The following is a 12,274-nucleotide window of genomic DNA, read 5'->3' as shown; positions in this document are numbered from 1 at the left end:
ATGTATTATTGTAATTATGCCATGTACTAAGGTTTACCCATTAGTTAGATGATCTTTGAAAGTTATACATGGTCATGATGTCAATGCATGAGTAACATTATGAAATGGCATGAAGATGAAATGTAATACATGTTTTAAGATGATGTATGTGAGCAAGAGGTAATGTAAATGGATTGATAATCCATAGATGAATTAAAAGTATTAAGCTCACCAAAATATGTATTTACATGCCATAAGATGTTAGAGATGCATATAGACATGATGGGAAACGCGTAAGCATATCCTCGTATACCGGTTGAGGAAAGATGAATATATGCTTTAGATGTTAAGTAATGCGTAAGCACGACTCTCGATGATATGAGCTCTAGATAAATTTGAGGCTAGATGATATGAAGTGCTTAAGACGCTAAGAAAAGTCCAATCTGCTACACATTAAATGCTTCATATGCATTTAGTTGCACTACATGAGTTATAATGTTATTTACATCGTGAGATGATTTATACTCATGTTAGATGATATTAGATGTTATATCATGACATGTAATGTGCATGTACTATCTTTACATACTTAATTGTATGTGTATGCATTGATGTTTATATAGCCATGGGATAAAATGATGAAAGACATATGAAATAGAAAGGGAAAAAAAAATAAAATAAAAGGGGAAGTATCCCTAGATGTAAAAGATAAGTGATGTGTTAACAAATATGTTTAAATAAAGGTCAAATAGCACATTTAGAATGAAACAGATCATTCCTTACTAAGCGATTAGCGCTCACCCCTTTATTGTTGATTGCTTTGCAAGTAGACCAGAAGCGAAGGATGCTAGAGATAGTGGGGCTACATGTGAGGGGAGATGATTTATTGTCATCTCGATGTTTTTATCTTGATGTAAATAATGTAAATGATAAATATTTGTGAAACACCTTTTGGAATCTTCCACCTATAAATATGTTTCGATTGTGTATTTTACGGATAAATTCTTAAATTTTGAAATTATATGTTTGGATCCTACATGACATTTTATATGCATGTTTCGGATATTATTATTATTATCCTTAAACAGGTTTGTTTTCTAAATACAACTCGTTCTCCAAACATGTGTCCCCAGGATTCTCATTGAGGGATATTTAGAGGATACCTAATTGGAGGGGGGTTTTACAACGTACTTAAGGATATTATTGACTGTTGTCCAGTGTTGATCACCTGGATTTGATTGATATCTACTAAAAATGCTCAAGGCACATGATACATCAATTTGAGTACATAACATAACGTACATGATATATCCAATAACAAGTGCATATGGGATTCTACTCATTTTTTCTCTCTCTTCATGTGTTTCAGACACATGTTCTTAGTGATATATACCATGTGACATTGGAAGAAATCATTTCTTGGATTCTTCCATGCTAAATCTCTTTAGCACCTTGTCAATATATGTACTCTGACTTAGCCTTATTAGATCTATCATGAGAGATCTTAATGCCGAGGATATAGGCTACTTCCCCTTAGTCCTTCATGGAGAAGCACTTGGATAACCAAGTCTTTACCAATTGCAAGTTCGGTATATATTCCCTACAAGAAGTATGTCATCGACATACAACACTAGGAATATTATCGCGCTCCCACTAATCTTTTTATATACACAGGGTTCGTCTTCATTTTTGATAAATCCGAATTCTTTAACGGCTTCATCAAAACGAATGTTCCAGCTCCTTGAAGCTTGTTTGAGTCCATAAATGGATCTCTGCAGCTTGCATATCTTATTCGCTTGTTCATCAAGAACGAAACCATCGGGTTGTGTCATGAATGTTAGAGTAGATGCCCTAGAGCCAATCCAATTTTGTAATGTTGACTCTTGTAATAATGTTTCTAATCAATAAAAATGATTTTTCTACATTATGTAATTCATATTTATTATATGTTGTAATGTATGTCCTTAGAATGGTAGAACCATGATGAGGGTACTGAGTATTTCACATCTTGATAGTGAGGACCCTATGATCACATATGATGGCTATTCTAGAAATGTCCATAGCTTTAGTATTATTCTGACTGAGGACATAGATAATACGGTAAGACCATCATAGTGTTGAACGACCCTATTGAAAGGTAGCGACTGATCTCACTTGTCAAGATTGTTTACTGACAACTTGGTGAAACATGTGGGTACTTGCCATAAGCGAGTTCATTGACAAACCCACTAGAGGATTCAACATAGATGGTAACCCCAGTGTCTATGGAATAAGTTTTCTAATGAATGATGGTGCATGTGATCCTTAGACTTGAGATCATTGGAGTGCCTTGTGTACCAATTGGTGTAGTTTGACACTGATGTGAATCCAACTCCAATCCATTCCCTTAACTCTTAATTGGTCCAAGAAGAAACCATGAAAGGAGGTCTTTATGGTTCTAAGGCTCATTCGGGCCAAGTTATGTCAAAGAAGAAAGATGAAGACAAGCCTAAACAAGCCCATGAAGAGTCCACACGCCCAAGTCCTCAATTTATTGATCCACATGGCCCAATTTATCCATTTGGGCAAACTTTAATCATATTGAGTTCAAATCCATCATTGGATGTAATATGATCTCTTGGGAGCCAAGTTGTCAATTTGGATGGGAAAACTCAAATGATATCCAAGCATAAGCACATGGGAGTGTTTAATGGTGAGACAAAACATGTCTAAAAGCAACTTTAGTAGGTGGCTCAAGTCTTTCTATTTGGCAAAAACAAGTTATGACATTTGTGGGCAGCTCCTTATCCCTTTCCCCTTTGGGAAAGTCACATGTTTTGCTAAATTCCAAGTTGCCTTGAATTGAAGACCTATTAGCATAGCCTTTTTATATTTCCTATGTATTGTCTAATATAGTTTCTTTGTATTTTGGCTTGTAAACAATCTTGACGGCCACTTGTATGGCCTAGATTGTATTTTGCTTAATTGTTGCCAAGTGTACGAACTAGATTGAAACTTGTTTAGGGCAACTTTTGTAAGGGCTATATAAAGGCCAAATTTTTATTGTAATGTTCAAAATTGTTTAATGAACTTGAAGACTCTTGAAAGCGTAAATACACCATACTTTATCCAAGTTTTAGCCTAACTTAGTGGTGGATCTAAATCGGTGGCTCAGCCTTTAAGTTTGAGACTCTTGGAGGGTAACATTGTCTTTAAGCCTCGAGATTGGCTATTGTGTTAACTTTTGTGATTGTTTGAAGTTTGTTTATGTATGTTTTGTGTTGTTGATTGTGCTGGCCGAATTCCATCTTTGGTGTTATTATTGTGTTGCTGATTTGTGGAGTTATTGTGGAGTAGTATTTGATATCTGAAGTTTATGGTTGTTTGTGTGTTGTGGGCCATTGGAAATCATCTTTAACTCACTCAAACTAAATCAAAACGGATCAAACACTAGCCCAACATAGTTCTATTCAAAGCTATCAGAACGATAGTGATTGACTACATCGAGAAGTGTACCAAAACTATGGTGGATTAACATTGGATTCATCACTCCCAGGTACGGGAGAAATTATCTCACTGAGCAATTCAGTTAATGGCAACGACACTAAATCTGTGGCCTTAGTGGGATTGAGTTGTAGCTCAATCCTATCTATTTCGGTCGTTGGTCCAATAATTGAATACCGAGATGTTAAGGATATCTAAGGTTGACACTACTTCTATACCTTAGCCTTGATGAGATAATGTATGATGAAAGGATTTGATTGCATGTAACCATATCATTGATAGGTAAGTTGTTTTGCTGAATCTAAATCTATCGAGTGGCCATGATGCCTTGCTAGAGGCCAATCTTGGTCTACGTTTAATGAGATGATTGATTGGGTGTCAATCATGATACTACTCACTGGTGATATGATGAGGAGCCTTCGGGTCACACACATAGAAGACAGATTAAGGATAAATAAGTGAGAAGGTTATTTTCGTCTTTTAAGATGAAAAAGGTATTTGATAATCTCATAGGATAAATAAATTTGTTGAGGTCATTGCCTATATTTAATTTCACATGGAAATTAAAATAGGTGAGATTATATATTTATGTGTGTGTGTGTGTGTGTGTGTGTGTGTGTGTTATATTATTAATTAATATTAATATTAGTAAAGATAATATAAAATCAAATCTAAATTTGAAATTAAAATACCACGTAGGAATTACTTTGATTTGGTAATGGAATATGTCTAATCTAAATATGGAATTAGCTTATTCCAATTCCATATTAGATTAGGGTTTTTGATTGTGGACTATTTGAAAGTGCAATTAAAATCAAAACAAATAATTCACTTAAAAGAAAACCCTGGTCATGCACTCGCTCTCTCACTCTCCCAAAACCGTGGACACCATTGTTGAAGGAGAAAAATTTTTCCAAGGAAAATTCTGCACTTACATACTTGATCCATTTGGGTTTGGCTAGCACATTGAGCTCCTTAGAGATTGGCGTCCTGTCTTCATGTGGATACTAAGAGTTCACTCTTATCTTAGAGTGGACGCGAATCCAAATTCATTGAAAGAGCCTCCAAATGCTGGTATGAATTTAATAACTCCTCGATATTTATTCATATGAAAACAATGTAAATCAATATGTGGATCTTGGGCTAGGGTTTATGGATCTAAAATTTTAAATTTTGCAACATTTAAGAGATCCATAAATCTACAATGAAGACACCCTTTACAAGGCTTCCATTCAGGAAAACGATTTTGACATCCATTTACCAAATTTCATAGTTGTAATATGTAGTTATTGCAAGCATAATTCGAATGGACTTTAGCATCGAAACTGGTGAAAAAGTTTCATCATAGTCTATGCCATATTTTTGCTTAAAACCTTTAACCTTTAGCGACCAGCCGTGCTTTATAGCTTCACACATTTCTGTCCATGTCAATCTTCCTTTTGATGACCCATTTACACCCTATGGGTTTTACCCCTTCAGGTGGATCCACCAGAGTTCAAACTTGGTTCTGGTACTGGAGTCCATTTCAGATTTTATGGCGTCAAGCCATTTAATGAAATCTGGATCCGACATTGCCTTATTGTAGGTTCTGGGTCACCGTGCTTAGTTACGAGAAAACAATATCTCTCGGACTAGTGACGTATTCTCCCAGATCTACGCAATTCCTGTGATACTTGAGGTGGTTCATTTTGTTCTATAGAAGGTGGAGTAACCTCCTCATGATGTTTAATCACTTTAGGTGGCACATCTTCCCGTCCTTTACTATTGTATCTTGTGAAATCAGGACTTCATCGAATTCTACCTTCGTCCTACTATCTCATTTGAGAAGAAATTCCTTCTATAGGAAAACCCTAGTACGAGCAACAAATACCTTTTGTTGTTCTAGGTGATACATGTAGTATCCTTTAGTTACCTTAGGATACTCCGCAAAGATACATTTATCAAACTTGAGGCAAGCTTATTCGATGTCAATTTCTTGGCATAAGCTTCACAACCCCAAACTCTCAAATAAGACAATGTGGGCTTTTGTGCATTCTATAATTCATATAGTGTCTTATTTATAGATTTCGATGGAACACGATTCAGTGTGTGAGTTGCAGCTTCTAGCATAGCCCCGAAATGATGTGGGTAGATTGGTAAACTCATCATAGTCGAACCATATCAAGTAAGGTTTGATTTCTCCTTATAGATACACCATTATGCTGAGGTGTATGAGTGAGTTGAGATGCTATCCCACATCGTTTTAGGTATTCACCAAACTCTAAGCTTAAGCACTCTCCTCCTTGATCAAAAAAAAAAAAAAAAAAAAAATCTTAATATTCTTGCCTAGTTGGTTATATACTTCGCTTCTAATTTTTTTTGAACTTGTCAAACCATTCAGACTTATGTCTCATTAAATTAATAGACATAACCATATTTACTGTAATCATCAGTAAATGTGATGAAGTATGAGTACCTTCCTCTAGCTTGAACTGTTAACGGTCCCATGCACATCACTATGTATGATCTCTAATAATTTTGTAGCACTTTCACTATTTCCAGAGAAAGGTGATTTAGTCATTTTGCCTAATAGGCATGATTCACATACCTTATAAGACTATGTTAGGGCCAAAAAAAGTCCTCGGCCCAAATAGACCCAAAGACGAAGACACCTTCAACAAAGCTTGAAGCCACGGCCCAATTCCGATTAGGCTCGCAACAGAGTTTGCATATTAGGTCCGCTCAGCACACCGACCCTGTTGCTTACTACTTGAGCCCAATTAGCAAAGGCCCCGATTCATTTAGTCCTCATCATCAGCTTGTCTAGGCCTAGACCTTTGATCTAAGATCACCTATTGGACCTAGGGTTTACTTAGACTCTAAGGTTACCTACTTCTTATTTCGATACTATTCGGATTCTATCGAAAAGATCCATTACTATCCTAACTCGTCTAAGATCTATATCTTAGACTAACTAGGACTCCCTCTCCGACTAAGGTAAGGGAATCAAAAGCCTTCCTATTCACTAAACCTCAACCTCCAAAGGACTCACAGTCCTACTAGGACTCAAAGATCCTACAGTTGCTATTTAAACAGAGGCCAACCCTCTCACAGGGAAAAAATCCTTACACCTTCTAACCTCGTAGTTCTCACTCTTGAGAACCTCGTATCACAGCCGTAGTTATAGTCTCCCACTAGACTTTTGGTAACCTTCTCTTTCCCTAACCCTTACTAAGTTAGCCTCATTCAGCCTTGTTGACTTGAGCGTTGGAATGCCTATGGTAAACACCACCCCGATGTTTTCTTTTGCTTCACACTTGTTTTCTTGCATGTGTAGGTACGTCAGATTGCTGGAGGCCTCAACCTTATGGGATCAGACCCTATTTCAATAGCAGTAGATTTTTTGCATCTATAGTTTGGCGCCCACTATGGGGCCTCTGGCAATCATTCGTGTTTCAAACCTTGCTTCGCAAGGAAACTCCCTACGGCTGAAAATTCTGATAACACCAATCCTGGTCTCGGGGCCAAACTCGAAACATTAGCTGCCCTTATGCAACAGAACTCAGACAAGGTGGCAATACTAAAAGCTGAGAACGCTGCCATCCGGACCAAAAACGCCTCCATCTAGGCCGAAAACCAGTTTTTGAAAGAAAATGTGAGTCAATTTTATGACCTTGAGCTTTAGCCTTGTTAGGTAGAACCCAATCATTTCCACGTATCAGTTCCATCCATGCAGCCTCTCCACACTCCAGATCACAGGCTGACCACCTCGGATACTAGATCGCGTTAACTTTATTTAATGCTAGTGGACGATTCAGCCTAGAATCCAATTGAGTGAGGACTACCAACAGAGCCACTTTCGGTTGACCCACTCTAGGCACAAGATCAAGACATCCAAATAACAGAAAGCCTACTGCAACAAGAGCCACCTATCCTTGCCATCCCGCCTCATCTCCAATCAACCATTCCTACTCAAACACCACTTAGCTCGACTCACCCCCGCAAGTTGAGTGAGCTCCCTCACCTTCAATCCACCCCGCTCGAGTCCATCCATCCCTACGGACTGAGTGACTCCCAAATAACCCCTCTCACCATCCATGCATGCCGAAACACCTGATCAGTTACAGTGGGAACTACCCAACTGGCGTGTTGTCGTAGGCACCTAGAATTAAAACCTTCCGAACCTAACTATTGAACTGTAAATAGAGTAAGCAAGGGTCGATCCCACGAAGAGTTTCTAGCTGAATTTTCTTTGATGTGAAAAAGGCTGGGGGGTTTGTGTAAAAACATAAAACAATCTCAGCAAAAACAAAAACAATTTAATTCGAATTCAATCAAAATGACTTACTTGGTCTCTGTCAACATCCACCATCAGAATCTTGCAACTGATCATTGATGCAAAGATAATCAATTCACACATTGAATATTCACCGTTGGAACTAATTTCCTATCTCTCCTTAATTATAATTAATCAGGAAACAAGCAATCCTAATTACTCTTACTCCTAAACAACCCTAGACAAGCGCTCAAGATTTAATCTAGTGGCAACCTTAAGAATTAGAGAGATCGATGAAGCTAAACAACACAAACACAAGCAGTTGTATTTAATTTAGTTGAATGTTCTTCGTAAGGTTACTAATTCCTGACGCAGCAAATTACTAACCCTAATTGCTTCACAAGTTGGAGGGATCAAACAATTATGGATTTAATATCAAACTTAGCAGTAGATTTCAACAAATAATACACTAGTAGGCCTCCTAGTAATTAAATGCATCAATCATGAAAATATGCATAGAATAACATTCAATACTCAAACATGAATTTAACACTAAAAACAGAAAGATCTCACAGTTTATTTGATTCCGAGGTTTCCGTTTCCTTCGACCAAGTTACAAAAGTTCTAGCCGCTCATGGCCATCACAAAAACTCAAGTGAAAGAAAATTTCAGAGAAGAGATGAGAGAGAGGCGTGGTCCCCTTCAAAACCCTAACTGATCCCTTTGGTTCAAGAATTTGAATCCCCCCATCTCTTAAAAGAAATATTCTAATATCCTAAAATAACATTAATCCTAATTTAATTCTAATAATTTAAAATAAATAGAGTCCAAATAAAATAGGAAATGGTGATTCTGAGCTGTAACTTGCATGCCACTGTCCTCAAATCTCCAAAAATAAACTGCCCAATTGATTTGCTACAAGGCAGAATGCTCCAGGACGTCCATGCAAATGCGTCAACTTCAAGCCGATTACAACTTTGATGCAATGCGTATCTGATAATCTGTAAATTATACAGTTTTTATTTGATCTTTTTGTCGGATTTCAGGTACTTCTAGTGCATTTTTACCTGAATTGGTGCTTAATTCTTTACTTTTCGTGTTTCAGTTAAGATGACTTTTTGAGCAAATAAAGACAAAATTGGATAGTTTTGACTCAGAAATTAGCGGATCTCAGAGATAGAGAGTTCCAGAGCAGAACAAAGCACAATGAAGCTTGTTTCCAAGGAAGAGAGCCGAAAATCGAAGAATCGAACGAAGAACAAGCAGAGTGGCAGTTCTGTAAATTTCAGAACTTCTGAAGGAGTTTCGCCCCGGCGAAGAAGTTCTTCGCCGCGGCGAAGTAAGCCAGAGACGATGTGGATTTCTTCATTCTTCGCCGCGGCACAGTCAACTTATTCAGTTTTGTAAACGCACAGTTTTGTGTGTCGGTGTTTTGGCTGGGTTTTTGGACTATATAAAAGAAAACTTAACCTTTTGCCAAAGGATCTGGAGCTTTTTAGGTTTAGCCGTTTTACACTTTTCTTAGAAAAAGCTTGAGTTTTTCGGATTGTTAAAAGGAGAAGGTTCAGATTTTGACTAGAAGATTCATCTTTTGGGAGATTTCTTATATTTCATCTCAGTTTCATTATGTTTAACTTGTTTATTCTCTTTTTCATTTTGTAGTATTAAATTAGCTATGAACTAATCTTTATGGGTTAGGGTTTTGATTGTAGTTTGGATTTTAAATGTTTAGATTTTGATTGTGTTATTTCCATGTGAATAAGCTTTGGTTGTGTTTACTCTGAAATTAATGCTGTATGTGATGAACATGATGAGATTGAGAAATAATTCATGTTAAGCTTCTTGGGTAATCACCATTATAGTGTTGGATGTTAGAGATAGATTCAAGAATTAATGAAATCAATTTAGGATTCTTGTGCTTAATGAATTTAGAATTATTAACCTTCAAATTGTTGGGTGCGGAATGTTAATAAGATGAATAGGAAAACATAGCCCGAGAGGGTATGTTAACATATTAGTGAATCCGATTTATAACCATTGCGCATGAATGTGAAAATAGTGCAATTTTTAGGTTTAACCGTAAAAATCCAAACGAATCAAAACCCTACCCTTTTTGCTTAAATTGATATTCCGTGTTTATTCTTGCTTTCTTAATTAAGATTTAATTCTTTGTTTAAACTCATGTTGTTTTTAATTTCAATTTGCTCCCACCATCCAAGATTTTGATTGCTTCAACTTGATAATGTTGGAACTTAGTGCTTTGCTAACATCCTCGTGGGAACGATATCCTACCCATCCTTATTACTTGAGCGACTAGTGCCTGCTAGTTTTGCATGTTGTAAGAACACGCATCAAGTTTTTGGCGCTGTTGCCGGGATTGTTTTAAGTTAACATTAAGTTTTTCCTTAAGTTTAACTAGATTGAGTTTTAATTTTTTTTTAATTTCCAGTAGAGTTGTGATTTCACTTTTCTTTCACTTGTGTTCGTTCAGTTTATGCGAAGAGCAAGACGTCAACCAGTGGTTCCTGTTGACCTTGAGCTTGAGAGGACTGTAAAAGACTTAAGAGAGAGAGAAAGAAGGATAATCCTTCTGCAGAATCGAAGAAGTTGTTGTTGAAATGGCTGAACAAGAAAATAGGACACTGAGGGAACTTTCAGTTCCCACAGTGAACGGAAGTGGGTCAAGTATTACTAGACCTACAGTATAAGCAAACAACTTCGAGATCAATCGGCAATCATCCAGATGATCCAGCAGTCGGTTAGATTCAACGATGATTTGAAGGACGATCCGAATCAGCACATTGCAATTTCCTTGAAATTTGCGACACCTTCAGTCAAATGGAGTGTCGGATGATGCTATTAGGCTGCGCTTATTCCCATTCTCATTGGGAGATAAAGCAAAAGGGTGGTTAATGGCATTACCACCGGAACAATAACAACATGGAATGATCTAGCACAAAAATTCTTGACCAAGTTCTTTCCTCCAGCGAAGTCAGCGAAATTGAGAAATGATATCACATCATTTCACAAGATGATGCTGAGTCATTGTACGAGGCTTGGGAGAGATACAAGGAATTGAGGAGGAAGTGCCCACATCATGGTTTGCCAGTTTGGCTACAAGTCCAAACATTCTATAATGGTTTGATGGGTAATGTGCAAACCATGGTTGATGCGGCTTCAGGAGGGGCCTTGCAAAATAAGACACCTGAGGAGGCATATGAGTTGCTTGAGGTTTTGGCAAGCAACAATTATCAAAGACCGAATGAGAGAGTAACAACGAGGAAATCTTCGGGTCTTCATGAAGTTAATGCTTTCACACCATCTCAGCCCAACTCACTGCACTTCAAAAACAGTTGGGACTATGCAGGTAAATTCTATACAGCCTCAACTAACATGTGAATTTGGTGCAGGAAACCATGTGAGCAGCGAGTGCCAAGTTGGAAACACATTTGCACCTCATCTTCATCAACGGAGCAAGTGAACTACTTGGCAGGAATCAAAGACAACCGAACACCCGTTCTCCAACGCATCAACCCGGGTGGAGAAATCATCCGAATCGCTTGGGAAATCAGAACCAACAAGGTAACCAATGGAACCAGAGGCAAGTTCCAATAACCCGCCAGGGGTGACCAATCAACCGGAGATCAAAGAGTGTCGAAGTTGGAGGATATGTTCAGTAAATTCATGCAAGAGACTACAGGGTTCATGAATGAGACGAGGACAAACTTTAGAAACCAAGGGGCGTCCATTCGGAATCTTGAGGTACAGATGGGCCAATTGGCCGAGGACCGAATGATAGACCACAGGGTTCTCCCAAGCACACGTGACCAACCCACGTGAAACAGCAAATGCCATAATTTAGAAGTGGGACAGTTTTGGAAGAGTAGGCCACACTACCAAGAGGTGGAGCAACCCGGAAAGGAAGATTCTGAAGAGAGAATTGATGAAGAGATTAATTGTGAAGAGAATTCAGGTGCCTTGGAGAGAGAAAAAGAAGAGGATGAAAGGCAAAAGAAGAAGGAGAAATTGCCATTCCCCGAGATACCACCAGAATTAGCACATCACACCCACCCGTGCCTTTTCCTCAGAGATTGAAGAAGAAGAATCAGGATAAGCAATTTTCAAAGTTCATTGAATTTTCAAAAAATTGCATATTAACATTCCTTTTGCAGATGCATTGCAGCAAATGCCAAGTTATGCGAAGTTCTTGAAGAATCCTTTCGAACAAAAGGAAATTAGAAGATGAGGAAACGATGATGCTTACGGAAGAGTGCAGCGCAATCCTCCAGAAGAAATTACCCCCGAAGCTCAAAGATCCGGGAGTTTTACTATTCCTTGTGTTTATGGGATATTACTTTTGATCGTGTGCTATGTGATCAGGAGCTAGTATAAATTTGATGCCCTTTTCTGTTTTCAGGAGTTAGGGATTGGTGAAGTGAAGCCAACGACAATGTCATTGCAACTAGTGGATCGGTCGATAAAGCACCCGAGGGGATAGTAGAAGATGTATTAGTGAAGGTGGGAAATAATTTTTCCAGCGGACTTTGTGGTGTTGGA

The 12,274-nt window shown here is 37.9% G+C and overlaps 1 non-coding gene across 1 annotated transcript; it reads right to left on the bottom strand.

Moving 5' to 3' along the window:
• Positions 1–10,715: 10,715 nt before the first annotated feature.
• LOC116122379 lies at positions 10,716–10,821 on the bottom strand. Its single transcript, XR_004126891.1, has one exon. It is a non-coding gene; the product is annotated as a small nucleolar RNA R71 (small nucleolar RNA).
• Between the last annotated feature and the right edge of the window lie 1,453 nt (positions 10,822–12,274).

Source organism: Pistacia vera, unplaced genomic scaffold (assembly GCF_008641045.1).
Source record: "Pistacia vera cultivar Batoury unplaced genomic scaffold, PisVer_v2 Contig133, whole genome shotgun sequence".
Taxonomy (NCBI): Eukaryota; Viridiplantae; Streptophyta; class Magnoliopsida; order Sapindales; family Anacardiaceae; genus Pistacia; species Pistacia vera.
Note: the sequence above shows the minus strand (reverse complement) of the source record. Positions and strands in the feature narration are given on the sequence as shown.